Source organism: Hemibagrus wyckioides, linkage group LG13 (assembly GCF_019097595.1).
Source record: "Hemibagrus wyckioides isolate EC202008001 linkage group LG13, SWU_Hwy_1.0, whole genome shotgun sequence".
Lineage (NCBI taxonomy): Eukaryota > Metazoa > Chordata > Actinopteri > Siluriformes > Bagridae > Hemibagrus > Hemibagrus wyckioides.
The window spans coordinates 2710001-2733234 of NC_080722.1; the positions used below are offsets into that span (position 1 = coordinate 2710001).

The following is a 23234-nucleotide window of genomic DNA, read 5'->3' on the forward strand; positions in this document are numbered from 1 at the left end:
CTTTGTACTACGTTTCCAGACGAAACAGCTGTCCGTCTGTCTGCACGCTACATAATAAACACATATCATCATCATCATCATCATCATCATCATCCTGCTCAAAAACAACCTCCTCCAGCACCACCACCAGCACCACCGTGTGAGAACAAACAGGAAGCTCGGCCAGGTCGGAGTTAAAAAGGCCAAACTATACCGCCGCTACGCTAAAAATATCCGCTTACACACCGGAGAGTTCGCCAAGGCTGAGAGGAAAAAAACAACAACAACAAAAAACGACAGATCGAGGAAATCATGATATAAAAGGAATAAAATACTTGCTGATGAAGGAAAATAATCACCGAAGGAAAAAACTATTGATTTAAAAAATTACTTTTTAATTAATTTTTTAATTAATTTAAAAAAGCATGTCAATGTGTAAGAGTAAAAAATAAACTATTTATTTATTTATTTACTTAATGTTCAAATTGGAACATTTATGAAAGTTTATGGTGCATTCACCCTAATAAGAATTTCTGATTTCTGACAAAAACAAACAAACAAACAAACAAACAAACTCTTAACTCTGAATTCCTATTGGGAAAACCAGGAAGGTTTCCTCAACCCCCGAGTTCAGCAAGTTGACGAAATCAACATGGCCGCTCGATCAAAAGCAGGTGAGCGGAAGAGCAGGAGCTTTAAAAGCGCTGAAGAAAAATCTGATTGAAGTAATTCGTTGTTACGAGGTGGAAGCGAGCGCTCCTGAACACGATGAGGACACGGATCTGGGATATGAAGGTCATGTGATGGAACGATTCAACGCTTTCCATCTGATTAGCAGCGATATACAAGTGTTCCAGCGGCTAAGATTTAAGCATTTGTTGTTGTTGTTGTTGTTGTTGTGTGTCATCGACTAGATCCAGTCACAATGTAAAATACTTTTCTAAAACATTAATTAAATTATATTTTTTTTAATTACTGACTGGAAGCAGATCACATGATGGTAACTTTTTTTAAATAATAATAATAATAATAATAATAATAATAATGATTTTTATTATTTTATTTAGTACTAAAAACAAACCTGAAACCTACAAAATGTAGCATAAAATAAAAAATATTGAGAGGAAAAAAAGAAAGAAAATTTCTCCTGTGAGAAGCAACAAAAATCGTTACTCTCATCTAAAATCAGAAATTAGTAAAAATAAATAGATAAATAAATAAATAAATGTTAAAAAATAATTATTCACAGATCTTTTTCAGTATTAGAGTATTTTTTAATAAAAACTGTTAACTTTTAAATATAAAAATAAAAATGTAATCAATATCCATTTGTTTTAATAAGTATTAATTTACTATTATTTATAAATAATTAAAAAAATTTTTTTAAATTGGTTTAATAATCCTTTAATAATCCGTTCTGCGTGACTGCAGGTCACTGACAGTTCAAAGGTCAACAATGGAGAGATTTTGTAATACTTTGTTTTGAACACAAAAAATAGCAAAGAATTTTAATTAGTTCTTAGTTCTTTTTTTAAACTGTGAAAAAGTTAAATGACAAAAAAGAGGAAAAGAAGAAGAAGTGAAAGTAAAAAAGAAAAAAAAACACAGAAAGACTGAAGTCAACTGACTAGCCTGAGGAGACGCGTCAGAGCTAGTGGTGCTAGTCATGACTCCCTCTACTCCGTGTCACACAGCTGCAGCGAGAGAAAAGAAACAGAGAGAGAGAGAGAGAGAGAGAGAGAGAGAGAGAAAGAGAAAAAAGAGAGACAGAGAAACACAGAGAGAGAGAGAGAGAGAGAGAGAGAGAGAGAGCGAGAAAGAGAGACGGAGAGAGAGACACAGAGAGAGAGAGAAAGAGAGAAAGAGAGAGAGAGAGAGACAGCGACAGAGAGAGAGAGAGAGAGAGAGAGAGAGAGAGAGAGGAGGTATTGATTTCCTGCTGTTTCTGCCCTACCATGCTGGAGTCAGGAGCAGCTCTGTGCTGTTGTGAGTCTGGAGGCTGCCTCGTCTCAAGCGCTTACAGGAAGGCCGAGGATGAATCACAGCTTCCTTGTCCAGGAGAAAAAGGTGGCTATGGTCAGCACGGTAACAGCCCCCCCCCCACACACACACCCCCGTAACTCCTCCGTCATGGAACAGCCTGCCAGCGTTTCAGTGTTTCAGCCTGCACTGGGACAGGGCCAAAAAAAACAAGGTGCTGATAAAGTCCAGGGCTGAGAGAAGAGCAGAAAGGAAGAATTGTTCAGCTGAACACACACACACACACACACACACACACACACCAAACACAAAAAATGGATGTCAGTACACACACACACACACAGACTTTTTTTTACAGTGTAGTTTGATACAAACACTCCACACACTGGTCCCCAGAGACACTTTCTGGTATCCGTGACCTTTAACCTCTGACGTTGACGTACACGTGGAAACGACCCCAAAAAGCAGTGTCTGATTTCATCACCACACTTTTACACTTCAACACCTAACCTCAGGGCCATAGGACAAACATTTACTTTCACTTAAAATAAAAAGCTCTGCGTTAAGGTCCGAGTTCAGATTCGATTCAAACACAGAGCCGAGGTCTAATCTAAACACAGAGCCGAGGTCTAATCTAAACACAGAGCCGAGGTCTAATCTAAACACAGAGCCGAAATCTAATCTAAACACAGAGCCGAGGTCTAATCTAAACACAGAGCCGAGGTCTAATCTAAACACAGAGCCGAAATCTAATCTAAACACAGAGCCGAGATCTAATCTAAACACAGAGCCGAGGTCTAATCTAAACACAGAGCCGAGGTCTAATCTAAACACAGAGCCGAGGTCTAATCTAAACACAGAGCCGAGGTCTAATCTAAACACAGAGCCGAGGTCTAATCTAAACACAGAGCCGAGGTCTAATCTAAACACAGAGCCGAGGTCTAATCTAAACACAGAGCCGAGGTCTAATCTAAACACAGAGCCGAAATCTAATCTAAACACAGAGCCGAGATCTAATCTAAACACAGAGCCGAGGTCTAATCTAAACACAGAGCCGAGGTCTAATCTAAACACAGAGCCGAGGTCTAATCTAAACACAGAGCCGAGGTCTAATCTAAACACAGAGCCGAAATCTAATCTAAACACAGAGCCGAGGTCTAATCTAAACACAGAGCCGAGGTCTAATCTAAACACAGAGCCGAGGTCTAATCTAAACACAGAGCCGAGGTCTAATCTAAACACAGAGCCGAGGTCTAATCTAAACACAGAGCCGAGGTCTAATCTAAACACAGAGCCGAGGTCTAATCTAAACACAGAGCCGAGGTCTAATCTAAACACAGAGCCGAGGTCTAATCTAAACACAGAGCCGAGGTCTAATCTAAACACAGAGCCGAAATCTAATCTAAACACAGAGCCGAGATCTAATCTAAACACAGAGCCGAGGTCTAATCTAAACACAGAGCCGAGGTCTAATCTAAACACAGAGCCGAGGTCTAATCTAAACACAGAGCCGAGGTCTAATCTAAACACAGAGCCGAGGTCTAATCTAAACACAGAGCCGAGGTCTAATCTAAACACAGAGCCGAGGTCTAATCTAAACACAGAGCCGAGGTCTAATCTAAACACAGAGCCGAGGTCTAATCTAAACACAGAGCCGAGGTCTAATCTAAACACAGAGCCGAGGTCTAATCTAAACACAGAGCCGAAATCTAATCTAAACACAGAGCCGAAATCTAATCTAAACACAGAGCCGAGATCTAATCTAAACACAGAGCCGAGATCTAATCTAAACACAGAGCCGAGGTCTAATCTAAACACAGAGCCGAGGTCTAATCTAAACACAGAGCCGAGGTCTAATCTAAACACAGAGCCGAGGTCTAATCTAAACACAGAGCCGAGGTCTAATCTAAACACAGAGCCGAGGTCTAATCTAAACACAGAGCCGAGGTCTAATCTAAACACAGAGCCGAGATCTAATCTAAACACAGAGCCGAGGTCTAATCTAAACACAGAGCCGAGATCTAATCTAAACACAGAGCCGAGATCTAATCTAAACACAGAGCCGAGGTCTAATCTAAACACAGAGCCGAGGTCTAATCTAAACACAGAGCCGAGGTCTAATCTAAACACAGAGCCGAGGTCTAATCTAAACACAGAGCCGAGGTCTAATCTAAACACAGAGCCGAGGTCTAATCTAAACACAGAGCCGAGGTCTAATCTAAACACAGAGCTGAGATCTAATCTAAACACAGAGCCGAGGTCTAATCTAAACACAGAGCTGAGGTCTAATCTAATTAGATTTATTGACAGTGTGTAGAGTTTGTGTAAAGTTGAAATTTTGGGAAAAGAATAATCCCTGAATACTTTTTTATTGTAAACGTTACAATAAGGAGATAAATGTATAAATATTCAGATCACTTTCGTAAAAATAAAACAAATGTCTCTGTTGTGTGGATAACGACGCGGCTAAAGCACTGGCTAACTGTGGAAAGGCTACAGTTACAATCGGCAGACGCCGTTATCCAGAGCTACTTGCATTTAATCTAGGTTTTTTTATACAACTGAGCAATTGAGGGTTAAGGGCCTTGCTCAGGGGCCCAGCAGAGGCAGCTTTGGGGTCCAACACCTTAACCACTTAGCTACCACTGAGTTCTGTTAAAGCGGACCTCAAGGCTCCGCTCGGAGACAGGTAGTGGAGACAGCAGAGGCAGAAGAGGCAGCATGCCTCAGGGAGATAAATGAAGGAAGTCTGGGATGGTGGAATTGTCCCTTTCATATTCAGAGCTTAGGAGACCTTGGAGCTTTCCCAGGCGGTGGATGTGTGGTCATGGCGAACCCGCTCTCACTCTGACACACGCCAGGAAAAAACTGTTCATCCCCCCAAAAAACCTTCTTCATCTTGGTTCCGTTCCCGGATCCTGAACAATCCCAGTTTTACCGTCTGGCAAGCGATCTCATGCTGGACGCCTCGTCCCACCACCGCTCCTCCATTTCACCAGCCGAGTCATTTCGGCGTCTGAATTCAACCTGATGTTCTCCACGCTCCAAGAGAACACGTTCAGGCTGGAGTTAACGTGGTTCTGCACTATGACGATCCGATGGAGACCCGACGTCTCGACGAGTCACATTCCCCAGACGTCCTGCTGAACTTGCCTGATCTGCTTTTAAATCAGACTTGTATGGAACCCTATAGTGTTTCCTTTAACGCCACCTTTAAAACGTAACCTAGCATAAAACAAAGAGGGGAGAAAGAAAAAAAACCAACACGGAGTGACAAATTACCCCTGCGTAACCGAGCGCAGCCTTGTGGATTAACTGCGGAATAAAAAGTGCTGATGACCAACAAAAGAGAAAAAAACAGCTATTCATGGCTTTGGCACAGGGTCTAAACTCAGATAGTGTTCGGATAAACGCTGTGTTTGAGTTATTGCCCTGCGATGCTCTGGTGGCAGTTATATTGATAACACCCAGCGGTCCGTTGGTGGTAAATTGATGAGGGAAGGAATAAAACTTCTGAAGACGGTGGAACCGGTGCCAAGGTTGCGACGCACCGCTAGGACTACGAAGCAGACGACGAAGAGGCTTTGCTAATACGCTCTTTAAGTTACAATACATTAACTCTGGGAATGAAATTTCAGCCAGAATGTTTTCTACAGTGAGTAAGTACATGAGTGCGGAGCTAATCTCCAGAAATGATTTCCATTCTGCTCAGTCACACGTCGTGCAGCAAATAGATTCCTTACAGAGAGAGAAAGAGAGAGAGAGAGAGACAGAGAGAGAGAGAGCGCTAGTGCTAGCCAGCTTCCTGCAGACTGGAGCATCAGGACGCGGTTCTGCGCTCTGGTTCTCTCTGAATGCTATAACGTTCCCCCTCTCCCTGAGCGTGGCCTCCAAACAAAGTGGCTTTCAATAATCACAGGGTCAGCATGGAGGCCACACAGAGGGGGACGACGCCTGCCAGGACGCCAGAGGCGGGGAAAAGCCAGATGAATCATGGGACAGCGCAGTAGCCTGGGGGGTGAGGTCAATCCTGGTCAACATGCCAAGCCTGAATCCAAACTCCATCATCCTCCAGTCAACTGCTCCAATCCAAAACATGATTCAACGTCTGCTTCGGTTTCGCGTTTTCTTTTTCTGGCAGCAGTTTGTGTAATGTGTGTAAGCAAAGAAAATAATTAAAATAACATGGATGTGGAAAAGATTTTCAGCATTTTCTTTTTTATGTGAAGCTTTACTCCTTACACTTTAATTTCAATTTAAAACTTACTCGTTATAAAACCTCCACCCTCTCATCTCTCTCACGTCTGAACAACTTAAGCTAGGGTTAGGGGTTGGGGCTAGGTTTAGAGTTTAGGTTTAAGGTAAGGGTTGGGGTTAGGTTTAGGGTAAGGGTTGGGGTTAGAGTTAGGAGTAGGGGTTAGGATTAGGTTTAGGGGTTGGGGTTATGTTTAGGAGTTGGGTTTAGGGTAAGAGTTTGGGTTGGGTTGGGGTTAGGAGTTGGGGGTTAGGATAAGGTTTGGGGTTAGGTTTAGGGGTTGGGTTTAGGGTAAGGGTTGGGTTGGGGTTAGGAGTTGGGGGTTAGGATAAGGTTTGGGGTTAGGTTTAGGGGTTGGGTTTAGGGTAAGGGTTGGGTTAGGGTTAGGAGTTGGGGGTTAGGATAAGGTTTGGGGTTAGGTTTAGGGTTAGGGTTGGGTTAAATTTAGGGGTTGTAGTTAGGGTTAGGGGTAAGGGTTGGGATTAGGGTTGGAGTTGGGGTTAGGTTTAGGGGTTGGGGTTTGATCAGAATCGAACCTTTGACCTTCTCACGTTACACAAAGTAGCTGCACGTGACTTATGGAATTTTTCAATCAAAATAAATAAATGAATGATGTTCAGGCTGTGAGTCTGATATAAAATGAGTCTGTTGGCTTTCAGTATGTTTTAGACATGTGTTTTTCTCTTTTTTAGATGAACAAGCACTTGGAGCATCTCAGAGAGCAGAAATGGGTTTGAGATCAACATTTACTCTGAAGATACAAACATTTGTGTGGAAGTAAAACGAACCGTTTTTGTTTATTTAAGTCCTGAGTGTCTACTTTCATATGAGCTTCATATTAACCTCCACTGTGGAGTGAGACAAAGACATTCAATCATCAACATGGACACAACAGGAGGAAATAACATTATTTGTAGGAATAAGAGGTAATATGCTGGAGTAACAATGACCAGCTAGATAACTAACCGGTTATAAATGGTAATAACTATTGTTTTGTTGTGATTAATTTATGAGCATCTCTGCAGCATAAGTTGAACATATGACCAGTAAATTACACAATGTTTTCAGGCTAAAATGGTAGAAAATCTAATCCATTAAGTTCATTTCATCAGTAAAACATACAAATCTGACATTTTAAGAGTTTTATTGTTGGCTGAAACTCCCACTTTTAACACCATAATATTTGGACTCATGATCTGTTTTTTTCCCTGAAGTATAGTTTAACTTCTCTACTACTGTTTTTTTCCTCCAGCTCTCTCTCTCTCTCTCTTTCTTTTTCTCTCTCTCTCACTTGCTCTCCCTCCCTCTCTCTCTTTCTCTCTCTCTCTGTCCTCTGTGGCCTCTGTTTCAACTCGTATGGAGGGTCAGGGGGTCAACATGCCTTTTATAGCAGTGAAAAGACTTTTCACGTCGCCTTTTTTTGCTCACGTCGCCTGGCACTAAATGTCTCCTGACACTCACGAGAAAACACTCCACAAAAAACAACAACAAAATCACTTCAGTTAAAACACAACCCGAGCAGCACAGGATCCAGTTTATAAACTCAGTACAAAAAGTGTTCTGTTTATAATAAAATATTGCTCAAAGCACATTTATGTTGGATAGACTCCTCCCACTGGACAGACCCCTCCCACTGGACAGTCTCCTCAAACTGAACAGACTCCTCCCACTGGATAGACTCCAACTGAACAGACTCCTCCAGCTGGACAGACTCCTCCCACTGGAGAGACTCCAACTGGACAGACTCCGACTGGTCAGACTACTCCCCCTGGACAGACTCCAGCTGAACAGACTCCTCCCCCTGGACAGACTCCAACTGGACAGACCCTTCCCTCTGGATAGACTCCTCACACTGGATAGACCCCTCATACTGGATGGACTCCTCCCACTGGATATACTCCTCCCACTGGACAGTCTCCTCTCACTACACAAGAGCTGCTTTAAATGTACTCAATAAAGTCTTGTAAATCTCTTGTATTCTTGTATTTCAGCTTGTAAATAGAAATAAAAATGGGAAAGGAAGAAGAGAAAGTGTAGAATATAATCTAGAAGGCTGCTTTCCTGAGGCATGTTGAGCAAAATTCTTCAGTAACACTCCTCACACAGTGACTCCATTTTTATTTTGTAGTATTTTATATGAAATAAAGTCAGGATTCCCGAAGTCCTGTAGCAGAAATACATCAGCTGCGTAATCTTTACTCAATTCTAACGCTCTAATTTATTTGAATTTACAAATAACACTTTTCCAGAGTTCAGATTGAAGGTATGATCAAATGCCATCGTCTCTGAAACACGGGCTTCAGAAGAGCGAGAGAGACGACTGGACGAACCTCAGGTGTCACCTTCAGAGGTTTCAGCTCAGACTTCTGGACTCTGGAGAACGTGGTGTGTGTCTCTGTAGTGACATGAACACCAGGTTTCAGTCTCTCTGCAGTCTTTATTCCAGTCAGAGTACGTGTTTATAAATGTTTGTCACTTTAAATCAGGGTTTATGTAGATGACGTGTAGAACATTGAGGGTAATTACAAACATCTGTTAGAATAACGCTGCCTCTAGTTACGACTCCTGAAAATAAACAAAGGAAATCCTGTGTTAAATCCATAACACTGACTCCACAATCCACCGGATTTTACTGAGAAGAAAATGTTATACTTCACTCATCACAGGTAGCTGAGCAGCTTGAGGATAACAAAAACATCAAGGCATCAGTGCTTTTTATTTATTTATCTTAATTTTGTAGCTTGATCGTGATGAAACGCACATGAACCCTTCATCACCACACCACAACAAAATGAGGATTATTTATTTCATTTTTTATTTGCTTCTTTTACCAGAAGACCACCAACTTTTCCACGAAGAAATAAAACCATAGCTCAAAAAGTTAAAGATTTCTTCAATTCGTTCCTCATATGAAGATTTCTTGAATGTAATTCAGTGGTTTTTTGGTCAGGTTTTGGTTTCAGATTTTTGGTCTCAGGCTAAAAAGTCCAGAACCAGCCTCTATACAAACATCTGGAACATCTTCCAACATCCCAATTCTGAATCGATCCAAGATCATGCCCGATTTCCACCAGGTTCCTCACTGCGTTCCTCACAAAAAGCTCTCCTCAATGCTAACCAGGCTTTGACTTTTTGACTCCGGGTTAAAGTGGGGCAGGGTTAAGGGTTCAGGGTTCAAGGTTCGAGCTCTGATCTCAGCTATTGTCCGGACCGACCTCCATAGAAAAAGTCTTTCAACCCCTTCACGAGGGTTTACTGCGCTGGAGTGGACGTTTTTATCGTCTACCTGAAACTTGATACAGCATGAAATATCACCTTGTTGAGCAGCTTGTCTTTTAACCGGATTAAACCAGAGGAAGTAATGAAAAGATACGAGGAGGAAAAGGAGGAAGAGGAGGAGGAGTCAAGGCTAAAGGGCGACCTGGTGATCCGTCGTCTGCATGCCTCACACACACACACACAGGAGTGGTGTTAATTAATTACACCGTACGAGCGAAGCTGCGTGATGGGTGGGAACGTAGAACATTGCGACGCTTCTACGGAATAAAGAAACTCGACAATTTCTATATCGTCCAATTAAATTTAACCGCTTCTCCCTTCTCCAGGAGAATAAAGCTGTCTTCCACGGAGCTGATTTATCCTGACCGCACCGCTCTCCGCTCCGGTCCTAACTATCGCACGTATCCCATCCGTTTCTTTTTTTCCCCCTCCTGTTTCTTTCCCCTGTAAATGTAATGAGATTGCAGCAGAAGGAAGCGCTGACTGAGCTTAATTCTCTAATAACACAGAAAGCCAGGCACAGATGGACAGCAGGCAAGACGTCAGGATATAGACACGCGTCTTACGTCTTAAAGAAAAGCCTGTTGTGTCAGCAAGGACGTAAATATTATTCATGGTCCGGAGGACGGAGAAGACGCTGTGGACGAGGACGGGAGTCTGATCAGAATGTTTCGTTACAACTGATTCCTCCTGAACAAGATGAAGCCAAATTCATTGAATTAATAAATAAGGTGTACGTGATATAAGAGGAGTAACGCTGCCTTCAGGTGCTATTCTGGGTCATTACGAGTATGTCCTGTTCACGCGCTTTGTTGATGTCAAGAAGACGCAGAAGTTAATTATTGTCAAAATAATTCGGATTTTTTTCTAAATCTCTGACCCAGCAGCATCCGAAGGGTTTTCCCAATTAATTAATTTATTTTTACGTATTGTACCGTACGTAAAATTTATATTTTATTTATATTGATATTTTGCTGATTTTACTTTTATATTTATATTACTAAATTAATAAACTAATTTATTCTTAATAATTTCGCATTAAACACTTTTGCAGGATTTTGCGAGGATTTCGCAGGTCTGTGAAAAATTCACAGATGCAAATTAGTTAGGTTCCAATGAAAATTTCGTGGATCAGTGAACCCCGAATCATGAGACGCGGATCTGTGAGGTGTTACTGTGTTACTGTGTGCTGTATTACTGTATTACTGTATTACACTATTACTGTATTACTGTATTACTGTATTACTGTGTGCTGTATTACTGTATTACTGTATTACTGTGTGCTGTATTACTGTATTACTGTATTACTGTGTGCTGTATTACTGTATTACTGTATTACTGTGTGCTGTATTACTGTATTACTGTATTACTGTATTACTGTGTGCTGTATTACTGTATTACTGTGTGCTGTATTACTGTATTACTGTGTGCTGTATTACTGTATTACTGTATTACTGTATTACTGTGTGCTGTATTACTGTATTACTGTATTACTGTATTACTGTATTACTGTATTACTGTATTACTGTGTGCTGTATTACTGTATTACTGTATTACTGTATTACTGTGTGCTGTATTACTGTGTGCTGTATTACTGTATTACTGTATTACTGTGTGCTGTATTACTGTATTACTGTATTACTGTATTACTGTGTGCTGTATTACTGTGTGCTGTATTACTGTATTACTGTATTACTGTGTGCTGTATTACTGTATTACTGTATTACTGTATTACTGTGTGCTGTATTACTGTATTACTGTATTACTGTATTACTGTGTGCTGTATTACTGTATTACTGTATTACTGTATTACTGTGTGCTGTATTACTGTATTACTGTATTACTGTATTACTGTGTGCTGTATTACTGTATTACTGTATTACTGTGTGCTGTATTACTGTATTACTGTATTACTGTGTGCTGTATTACTGTATTACTGTATTACTGTATTACTGTGTGCTGTATTACTGTATTACTGTATTACTGTATTACTGTGTGCTGTATTACTGTATTACTGTATTACTGTATTACTGTGTGCTGTATTACTGTATTACTGTGTGCTGTATTACTGTATTACTGTATTACTGTGTGCTGTATTACTGTATTACTGTATTACTGTATTACTGTGTGCTGTATTACTGTATTACTGTGTGCTGTATTACTGTATTACTGTATTACTGTATTACTGTGTGCTGTATTACTGTATTACTGTATTACTGTATTACTGTGTGCTGTATTACTGTATTACTGTATTACTGTATTACTGTGTGCTGTATTACTGTATTACTGTATTACTGTATTACTGTATTACTGTGTGCTGTATTACTGTATTACTGTGTGCTGTATTACTGTATTACTGTATTACTGTATTACTGTATTACTGTGTGCTGTATTACTGTATTACTGTATTACTGTATTACTGTATTACTGTGTGCTGTATTACTGTATTACTGTATTACTGTATTACTGTGTGCTGTATTACTGTATTACTGTATTACTGTATTACTGTGTGCTGTATTACTGTATTACTGTATTACTGTGTGCTGTATTACTGTATTACTGTATTACTGTATTACTGTATTACTGTGTGCTGTATTACTGTATTACTGTATTACTGTGTGCTGTATTACTGTATTACTGTATTACTGTATTACTGTATTACTGTGTGCTGTATTACTGTATTACTGTGTGCTGTATTACTGTATTACTGTATTACTGTATTACTGTATTACTGTGTGCTGTATTACTGTATTACTGTATTACTGTATTACTGTGTGCTGTATTACTGTATTACTGTATTACTGTATTACTGTGTGCTGTATTACTGTATTACTGTGTGCTGTATTACTGTATTACTGTATTACTGTATTACTGTATTACTGTGTGCTGTATTACTGTATTACTGTATTACTGTATTACTGTGTGCTGTATTACTGTATTACTGTATTACTGTATTACTGTGTGCTGTATTACTGTATTACTGTATTACTGTATTACTGTATTACTGTGTGCTGTATTACTGTATTACTGTATTACTGTATTACTGTATTACTGTGTGCTGTATTACTGTATTACTGTGTGCTGTATTACTGTATTACACTATTACTGTATTACTGTATTACTGTGTGCTGTATTACTGTATTACTGTGTGCTGTATTACTGTATTACTGTATTACTGTGTGCTGTATTACTGTATTACTGTATTACTGTGTGCTGTATTACTGTATTACTGTATTACTGTGTGCTGTATTACTGTATTACTGTATTACTGTGTGCTGTATTACTGTGTGCTGTATTACTGTATTACTGTATTACTGTGTGCTGTATTACTGTATTACTGTGTGCTGTATTACTGTATTACACTATTACTGTATTACTGTATTACTGTGTGCTGTATTACTGTATTACTGTGTGCTGTATTACTGTATTACTGTATTACTGTGTGCTGTATTACTGTATTACTGTGTGCTGTATTACTGTATTACTGTATTACTGTGTGCTGTATTACTGTATTACTGTATTACTGTGTGCTGTATTACTGTATTACTGTATTACTGTATTACTGTGTGCTGTATTACTGTATTACTGTGTGCTGTATTACTGTATTACTGTATTACTGTATTACTGTGTGCTGTATTACTGTATTACTGTATTACTGTGTGCTGTATTACTGTATTACTGTATTACTGTGTGCTGTATTACTGTATTACTGTGTGCTGTATTACTGTATTACACTATTACTGTATTACTGTATTACTGTATTACTGTGTGCTGTATTACTGTATTACTGTATTACTGTGTGCTGTATTACTGTATTACTGTATTACTGTGTGCTGTATTACTGTATTACTGTATTACTGTATTACTGTATTACTGTGTGCTGTATTACTTTATTACTGTATTACTGTGTGCTGTATTACTGTATTACTGTATTACTGTGTGCTGTATTACTGTATTACTGTATTACTGTGTGCTGTATTACTGTATTACTGTATTACTGTATTACTGTGTGCTGTATTACTGTATTACTGTATTACTGTGTGCTGTATTACTGTGTGCTGTATTACTTTATTACTGTATTACTGTGTGCTGTATTACTGTATTACTGTATTACTGTGTGCTGTATTACTGTATTACTGTATTACTGTGTGCTGTATTACTGTATTACTGTATTACTGTGTGCTGTATTACTGTATTACTGTATTACTGTATTACTGTGTGCTGTATTACTGTATTACTGTATTACTGTGTGCTGTATTACTGTGTGCTGTATTACTGTGTGCTGTATTACTGTATTACTGTGTGCTGTATTACTGTATTACTGTATTACTGTATTACTGTGTGCTGTATTACTGTATTACTGTATTACTGTATTACTGTGTGCTGTATTACTGTGTGCTGTATTACTTTATTACTGTATTACTGTGTGCTGTATTACTGTATTACTGTATTACTGTGTGCTGTATTACTGTATTACTGTATTACTGTATTACTGTGTGCTGTATTACTGTATTACTGTATTACTGTGTGCTGTATTACTGTATTACTGTATTACTGTGTGCTGTATTACTGTATTACTGTGTGCTGTATTACTGTATTACACTATTACTGTATTACTGTATTACTGTATTACTGTGTGCTGTATTACTGTATTACTGTATTACTGTGTGCTGTATTACTGTATTACTGTATTACTGTGTGCTGTATTACTGTATTACTGTATTACTGTATTACTGTGTGCTGTATTACTTTATTACTGTATTACTGTGTGCTGTATTACTGTATTACTGTATTACTGTGTGCTGTATTACTGTATTACTGTATTACTGTGTGCTGTATTACTGTATTACTGTATTACTGTATTACTGTGTGCTGTATTACTGTATTACTGTATTACTGTGTGCTGTATTACTGTGTGCTGTATTACTTTATTACTGTATTACTGTGTGCTGTATTACTGTATTACTGTATTACTGTGTGCTGTATTACTGTATTACTGTATTACTGTGTGCTGTATTACTGTATTACTGTATTACTGTGTGCTGTATTACTGTATTACTGTATTACTGTGTGCTGTATTACTGTATTACTGTATTACTGTGTGCTGTATTACTGTGTGCTGTATTACTGTGTGCTGTATTACTGTATTACTGTGTGCTGTATTACTGTATTACTGTATTACTGTATTACTGTGTGCTGTATTACTGTATTACTGTATTACTGTATTACTGTGTGCTGTATTACTGTGTGCTGTATTACTTTATTACTGTATTACTGTGTGCTGTATTACTGTATTACTGTATTACTGTGTGCTGTATTACTGTATTACTGTATTACTGTGTGCTGTATTACTGTATTACTGTATTACTGTGTGCTGTATTACTGTATTACTGTATTACTGTGTGCTGTATTACTGTATTACTGTATTACTGTATTACTGTGTGCTGTATTACTGTATTACTGTATTACTGTGTGCTGTATTACTGTGTGCTGTATTACTGTGTGCTGTATTACTGTATTACTGTGTGCTGTATTACTGTGTGCTGTATTACTGTATTACTGTGTGCTGTATTACTGTATTACTGTATTACTGTATTACTGTGTGCTGTATTACTGTATTACTGTGTGCTGTATTACTGTATTACTGTATTACTGTGTGCTGTATTACTGTATTACTGTATTACTGTGTGCTGTATTACTGTATTACTGTATTACTGTATTACTGTATTACTGTGTGCTGTATTACTGTATTACTGTATTACTGTGTGCTGTATTACTGTATTACTGTATTACTGTGTGCTGTATTACTGTATTACTGTATTACTGTATTACTGTGTGCTGTATTACTGTATTACTGTGTGCTGTATTACACTATTACTGTATTACTGTATTACTGTGTGCTGTATTACTGTGTGCTGTATTACACTATTACTGTATTACTGTATTACTGTATTACTGTGTGCTGTATTACTGTATTACTGTATTACTGTGTGCTGTATTACTGTATTACTGTATTACTGTGTGCTGTATTACTGTATTACTGTATTACTGTGTGCTGTATTACTGTATTACTTTATTACTGTATTACTGTGTGCTGTATTACACTATTACTGTATTACTGTATTACTGTGTGCTGTATTACTGTGTGCTGTATTACTGTATTACTGTGTGCTGTATTACTGTATTACTGTATTACTGTGTGCTGTATTACTGTATTACTGTATTACTGTGTGCTGTATTACTGTATTACTGTGTGCTGTATTACTGTATTACTGTATTACTGTATTACTGTGTGCTGTATTACTGTATTACTGTATTACTGTATTACTGTGTGCTGTATTACTGTATTACTGTATTACTGTGTGCTGTATTACTGTATTACTGTATTACTGTGTGCTGTATTACTTTATTACTGTATTACTGTGTGCTGTATTACTGTATTACTGTATTACTGTGTGCTGTATTACTGTATTACTGTATTACTGTATTACTGTGTGCTGTATTACTGTATTACTGTGTGCTGTATTACTGTATTACTGTATTACTGTGTGCTGTATTACTGTATTACTGTATTACTGTATTACTGTGTGCTGTATTACTGTGTGCTGTATTACTGTATTACTGTGTGCTGTATTACACTATTACTGTATTACTGTATTACTGTATTACTGTGTGCTGTATTACTGTGTGCTGTATTACTGTATTACTGTGTGCTGTATTACTGTATTACTGTATTACTGTATTACTTTATTACTGTATTACTGTGTGCTGTATTACTGTGTGCTGTATTACTGTATTACTGTATTACTGTGTGCTGTATTACTGTATTACTGTGTGCTGTATTACTGTATTACTGTATTACTGTGTGCTGTATTACTGTATTACTGTGTGCTGTATTACTGTATTACTGTGTGCTGTATTACTGTATTACTGTATTACTGTATTACTGTGTGCTGTATTACTGTATTACTGTATTACTGTGTGCTGTATTACTGTATTACTTTATTACTGTATTACTGTGTGCTGTATTACACTATTACTGTATTACTGTATTACTGTGTGCTGTATTACTGTGTGCTGTATTACTGTATTACTGTGTGCTGTATTACTGTATTACTGTATTACTGTATTACTGTGTGCTGTATTACTGTATTACTGTATTACTGTATTACTGTGTGCTGTATTACTGTGTGCTGTATTACTGTATTACTGTATTACTGTGTGCTGTATTACTGTATTACTGTATTACTGTATTACTGTGTGCTGTATTACTGTATTACTGTATTACTGTGTGCTGTATTACTGTATTACTGTATTACTGTGTGCTGTATTACTGTATTACTGTGTGCTGTATTACTGTATTACTGTATTACTGTATTACTGTGTGCTGTATTACTGTATTACTGTATTACTGTGTGCTGTATTACTGTATTACTGTGTGCTGTATTACTGTATTACTGTATTACTGTGTGCTGTATTACTGTATTACTGTATTACTGTGTGCTGTATTACTGTATTACACTATTACTGTATTACTGTATTACTGTATTACTGTGTGCTGTATTACTGTATTACTGTATTACTGTGTGCTGTATTACTGTATTACTGTATTACTGTGTGCTGTATTACTGTATTACTGTATTACTGTATTACTGTGTGCTGTATTACTTTATTACTGTATTACTGTGTGCTGTATTACTGTATTACTGTATTACTGTGTGCTGTATTACTGTATTACTGTATTACTGTGTGCTGTATTACTGTATTACTGTATTACTGTATTACTGTATTACTGTGTGCTGTATTACTGTGTGCTGTATTACTTTATTACTGTATTACTGTGTGCTGTATTACTGTATTACTGTATTACTGTGTGCTGTATTACTGTATTACTGTATTACTGTGTGCTGTATTACTGTATTACTGTATTACTGTGTGCTGTATTACTGTATTACTGTATTACTGTATTACTGTGTGCTGTATTACTGTATTACTGTATTACTGTGTGCTGTATTACTGTGTGCTGTATTACTGTGTGCTGTATTACTGTATTACTGTGTGCTGTATTACTGTATTACTGTATTACTGTATTACTGTATTACTGTGTGCTGTATTACTGTATTACTGTATTACTGTATTACTGTGTGCTGTATTACTGTGTGCTGTATTACTTTATTACTGTATTACTGTGTGCTGTATTACTGTATTACTGTATTACTGTGTGCTGTATTACTGTATTACTGTATTACTGTGTGCTGTATTACTGTGTGCTGTATTACTGTATTACTGTATTACTGTGTGCTGTATTACTGTATTACTGTATTACTGTGTGCTGTATTACTGTGTGCTGTATTACTGTGTGCTGTATCACTGTATTACTGTGTGCTGTATTACTGTGTGCTGTATTACTGTATTACTGTATTACTGTGTGCTGTATTACTGTATTACTGTATTACTGTGTGCTGTATTACTGTATTACTGTGTGCTGTATTACTGTATTACTGTATTACTGTATTACTGTGTGCTGTATTACTGTATTACTGTGTGCTGTATTACTGTATTACTGTATTACTGTGTGCTGTATTACTGTATTACTGTATTACTGTGTGCTGTATTACTGTATTACTGTATTACTGTGTGCTGTATTACTGTATTACTGTATTACTGTATTACTGTGTGCTGTATTACTGTATTACTGTATTACTGTGTGCTGTATTACTGTATTACTGTATTACTGTATTACTGTGTGCTGTATTACTGTATTACTGTATTACTGTGTGCTGTATTACTGTATTACTGTATTACTGTGTGCTGTATTACTGTGTGCTGTATTACTGTATTACTGTATTACTGTGTGCTGTATTACACTATTACTGTATTACTGTATTACTGTATTACTGTGTGCTGTATTACTGTGTGCTGTATTACTGTATTACTGTATTACTGTGTGCTGTATTACACTATTACTGTATTACTGTATTACTGTATTACTGTGTGCTGTATTACTGTATTACTGTATCACTGTATTACTGTATTACTGTGTGCTGTATTACTGTATTACTGTATTACTGTGTGCTGTATTACTGTATTACTGTATTACTGTGTGCTGTATTACTTTATTACTGTATTACTGTGTGCTGTATTACTGTATTACTGTATTACTGTGTGCTGTATTACTGTATTACTGTGTGCTGTATTACTGTATTACTGTATTACTGTATTACTGTATTACTGTATTACTGTGTGCTGTATTACTGTATTACTGTATTACTGTGTGCTGTATTACTGTATTACTGTATTACTGTGTGCTGTATTACTGTGTGCTGTATTACTGTATTACTGTATTACTGTGTGCTGTATTACACTATTACTGTATTACTGTATTACTGTATTACTGTGTGCTGTATTACTGTATTACTGTATTACTGTATTACTGTGTGCTGTATTACTGTATTACTGTATTACTGTGTGCTGTATTACTGTATTACTGTGTGCTGTATTACTGTATTACTGTATTACTGTGTGCTGTATTACTGTATTACTGTATTACTGTGTGCTGTATTACTGTATTACTGTATTACTGTATTACTGTGTGCTGTATTACTTTATTACTGTATTACTGTGTGCTGTATTACTGTATTACTGTATTACTGTGTGCTGTATTACTGTATTACTGTGTGCTGTATTACTGTATTACTGTATTACTGTGTGCTGTATTACTGTATTACTGTGTGCTGTATTACTGTATTACTGTATTACTGTGTGCTGTATTACTGTATTACTGTATTACTGTGTGCTGTATTACTGTATTACTGTATTACTGTATTACTGTATTACTGTGTGCTGTATTACTGTATTACTGTATTACTGTGTGCTGTATTACTGTATTACTGTGTGCTGTATTACTGTATTACTGTATTACTGTATTACTGTATTACTGTATTACTGTGTGCTGTATTACTGTATTACTGTATTACTGTGTGCTGTATTACTGTATTACTGTATTACTGTGTGCTGTATTACTGTATTACTGTATTACTGTGTGCTGTATTACTGTATTACTGTATTACTGTGTGCTGTATTACTGTATTACTGTATTACTGTGTGCTGTATTACTGTATTACTGTATTACTGTGTGCTGTATTACTGTATTACTGTATTACTGTATTACTGTGTGCTGTATTACTGTATTACTGTATTACTGTGTGCTGTATTACTGTGTGCTGTATTACTTTATTACTGTATTACTGTGTGCTGTATTACTGTATTACTGTATTACTGTGTGCTGTATTACTGTATTACTGTATTACTGTGTGCTGTATTACTGTATTACTGTATTACTGTATTACTGTGTGCTGTATTACTGTGTGCTGTATTACTGTATTACTGTGTGCTGTATTACACTATTACTGTATTACTGTATTACTGTATTACTGTGTGCTGTATTACACTATTACTGTATTACTGTATTACTGTATTACTGTGTGCTGTATTACTGTATTACTGTATTACTGTGTGCTGTATTACTGTATTACTGTGTGCTGTATTACTGTATTACTGTGTGCTGTATTACTGTATTACTGTGTGCTGTATTACTGTATTACTGTATTACTGTGTGCTGTATTACTGTATTACTGTATTACTGTATTACTGTGTGCTGTATTACTGTATTACTGTATTACTGTGTGCTGTATTACTGTATTACTGTATTACTGTATTACTGTGTGCTGTATTACTGTATTACTGTGTGCTGTATTACTGTATTACTGTATTACTGTATTACTGTGTGCTGTATTACTGTGTGCTGTATTACTGTATTACTGTATTACTGTGTGCTGTATTACTGTATTACTGTATTACTGTATTACTGTGTGCTGTATTACTGTATTACTGTATTACTGTGTGCTGTATTACTGTATTACTGTGTGCTGTATTACTGTATTACTGTATTACTGTATTACTGTGTGCTGTATTACTGTATTACTGTGTGCTGTATTACTGTATTACTGTATTACTGTATTACTGTGTGCTGTATTACTGTATTACTGTATTACTGTGTGCTGTATTACTGTATTACTGTGTGCTGTATTACTGTATTACTGTATTACTGTGTGCTGTATTACTGTATTACTGTGTGCTGTATTACTGTATTACTGTGTGCTGTATTACTGTGTGCTGTATTACTGTATTACTGTATTACTGTGTGCTGTATTACTGTATTACTGTATTACTGTGTGCTGTATTACTGTATTACTGTATTACTGTATTACTGTGTGCTGTATTACTGTATTACTGTATTACTGTGTGCTGTATTACTGTATTACTGTGTGCTGTATTACTGTATTACTGTATTACTGTGTGCTGTATTACTGTATTACTGTGTGCTGTATTACTGTATTACTGTATTACTGTGTGCTGTATTACTGTATTACTGTATCACTGTATTACTGTATTACTGTGTGCTGTATTACTGTATTACTGTGTGCTGTATTACTGTATCACTGTATTACTGTATTACTGTGTGCTGTATTACTGTATTACTGTATTACTGTGTGCTGTATTACTGTGTGCTGTATTACTGTATTACTGTGTGCTGTATTACTGTATTACTGTATTACTGTGTGCTGTATTACTGTATTACTGTATTACTGTGTGCTGTATTACTGTATTACTGTGTGCTGTATTACTGTATTACTGTATTACTGTGTGCTGTATTACTGTATTACTGTATTACTGTGTGCTGTATTACTGTATTACTGTATTACTGTGTGCTGTATTACTGTATTACTGTGTGCTGTATTACTGTATTACTGTATTACTGTGTGCTGTATTACTGTATTACTGTATTACTGTGTGCTGTATTACTGTATTACTGTATTACTGTATTACTGTGTGCTGTATTACTGTATTACTGTATTACTGTGTGCTGTATTACTGTGTGCTGTATTACTGTGTGCTGTATTACTGTATTACTGTATTACTGTATTTCCCTGCTTTACACATTTAAACAGACGGAGAGCGGGAGACGGCGTTGTGTAATCAGCACACGAGGCCCGGCCGCTCGGTGCACCAGGAGACGCACGTGGACACGCCATAATTACTTTTCTCTTAAGACACAGTGAGTTTACTGACCAACAGAGGTCAAGGATACAGGCTAATTGAGTCGGGATTTTAATTACACTATGTTTATATCCTCTCAGAGACAGCGCCAACGTTATCCTCCGGCCCAGCGCACACATGGATTATTGGACGAACGGAAACAAAAGGGCTGTAAATTGACCTTATTACTGGTTTCCAGGAGAGAGAGAGAGAGACAGACAGACAGACAGACAGATGTATATTCACACAGACAGACAGATAGAGAGAGAGATGTATATTCACACACAGATAGATAGATAGATAGATAGATAGATAGATAGATAGATAGATAGATAGATAGATAGATAGATAGACAGACAGACAGACAGACAGACAGACAGATAGATAGATAGATAGATAGATAGATAGATAGAGACAGACAGACAGACAGACAGACAGACAGACAGACAGATAGATAGATAGATAGATAGATAGATAGATAGATAGATAGATAGATAGATAGAGACAGACAGACATGTATATTCACACACAAAGAGAGAGAGAGACAGAGAGGGGTAGATGTATATTCACACACAGATAGATAGATAGATAGATAGATAGATAGATAGATAGATAGATAGATAGATAGATAGATAGATAGATAGATAGATAGATAGATAGATAGATAGAGACAGACAGACAGACAGACACATGTATATTCACACACAAATAGATAGAAAGAGAGAGAGAGAGAGAGAGAGAGAGAGAGAGAGAGAGAGAGAGAGAGAGAAGCCAGGAGAAAAGTCCAGGTCTGTTAGAGGGCTGCAGGTGGACGCTGGACTAATAACCAAATGGACACTGGTGTTTATATGTTTTATCCATTTATCTTCATAAACAGACACTTTTTATCCACTCATGCCCTTTACACACAGAGAGCTCATTTCACGTCAGGACAACAGACCCGTGCGGTCCACTCATACTTTCGGTCATCACTTCCTCCATCAAGATCCTCAACCACGTCAAGCCAAAATCCTTCCATGTTTATTCGTTTCTTTGTTTTTATCTGTTTAATAGAGGAAAAATCCTCTGATGACTGACTGACGGACGTCTCGGGGCGTAATTTGTGACCCGGGGTGAAGTTTTCCATCTTCCCCTCGTTTCTATCTCGCGCTCGTTCATTAGGGAGTGGAGTGAAAGACTGGGGGAGATCCTCGGAGCAGCAGCAGAGCCCCGGTCTTAGCCAAGCATGTCAAATTAGGAAGAACAGAAGCACAGGGACTCATTAGAATAAAAGTCTGTGTGTGTTTATTTCTTTGGCATGTTTTTGATCCAAATCTGAAAGTCTTTCAGCACGCATCAGCAACTTCCTCACAAATCTACATTTTGACAAGTTCTCTCTTTAACTTGAAAACATAACCAGAGCTAAACCAGCGTCGGAGGACGAGCTGGAGATCCTGGAGAACCTGGAGAACGTGGAGCAGCTGGAGTTAACCTCACACTCCATCTCCAGCTTCCCAGTGCTGATTATTTTCCTAAAACAGTACAACACCTAGCGTTTTATTCCTTACTGCTTCCTTATGCCAGACTCGAGCGTGAGGTCTTCACCAGGATTTCAGGTCAGAACTCCGTCCATGAAGGTTTTCCTGTCTCTACGACACACGTG

The 23234-nt window shown here is 37.4% G+C and overlaps 1 protein-coding gene across 3 annotated transcripts in view; it reads right to left on the minus strand.

Moving 5' to 3' along the window:
- The window catches only part of LOC131363353 (C-terminal-binding protein 2), a 126461-nt gene that overhangs the window by 54684 nt on the left and 48543 nt on the right, over nucleotides 1–23234 (minus strand). Inside the window, exon 1 of one of the 3 annotated variants that reach the window (XM_058405789.1) lies at nucleotides 1934–2087. The exons of the other annotated variants lie outside the window; for them this stretch is intronic. The gene's annotated coding sequence lies outside the window, so the exon portion shown is untranslated. Of the gene's footprint in view, nucleotides 1–1933; nucleotides 2088–23234 lie in introns of those variants that run through there. 3 annotated transcript variants of the gene reach the window in all.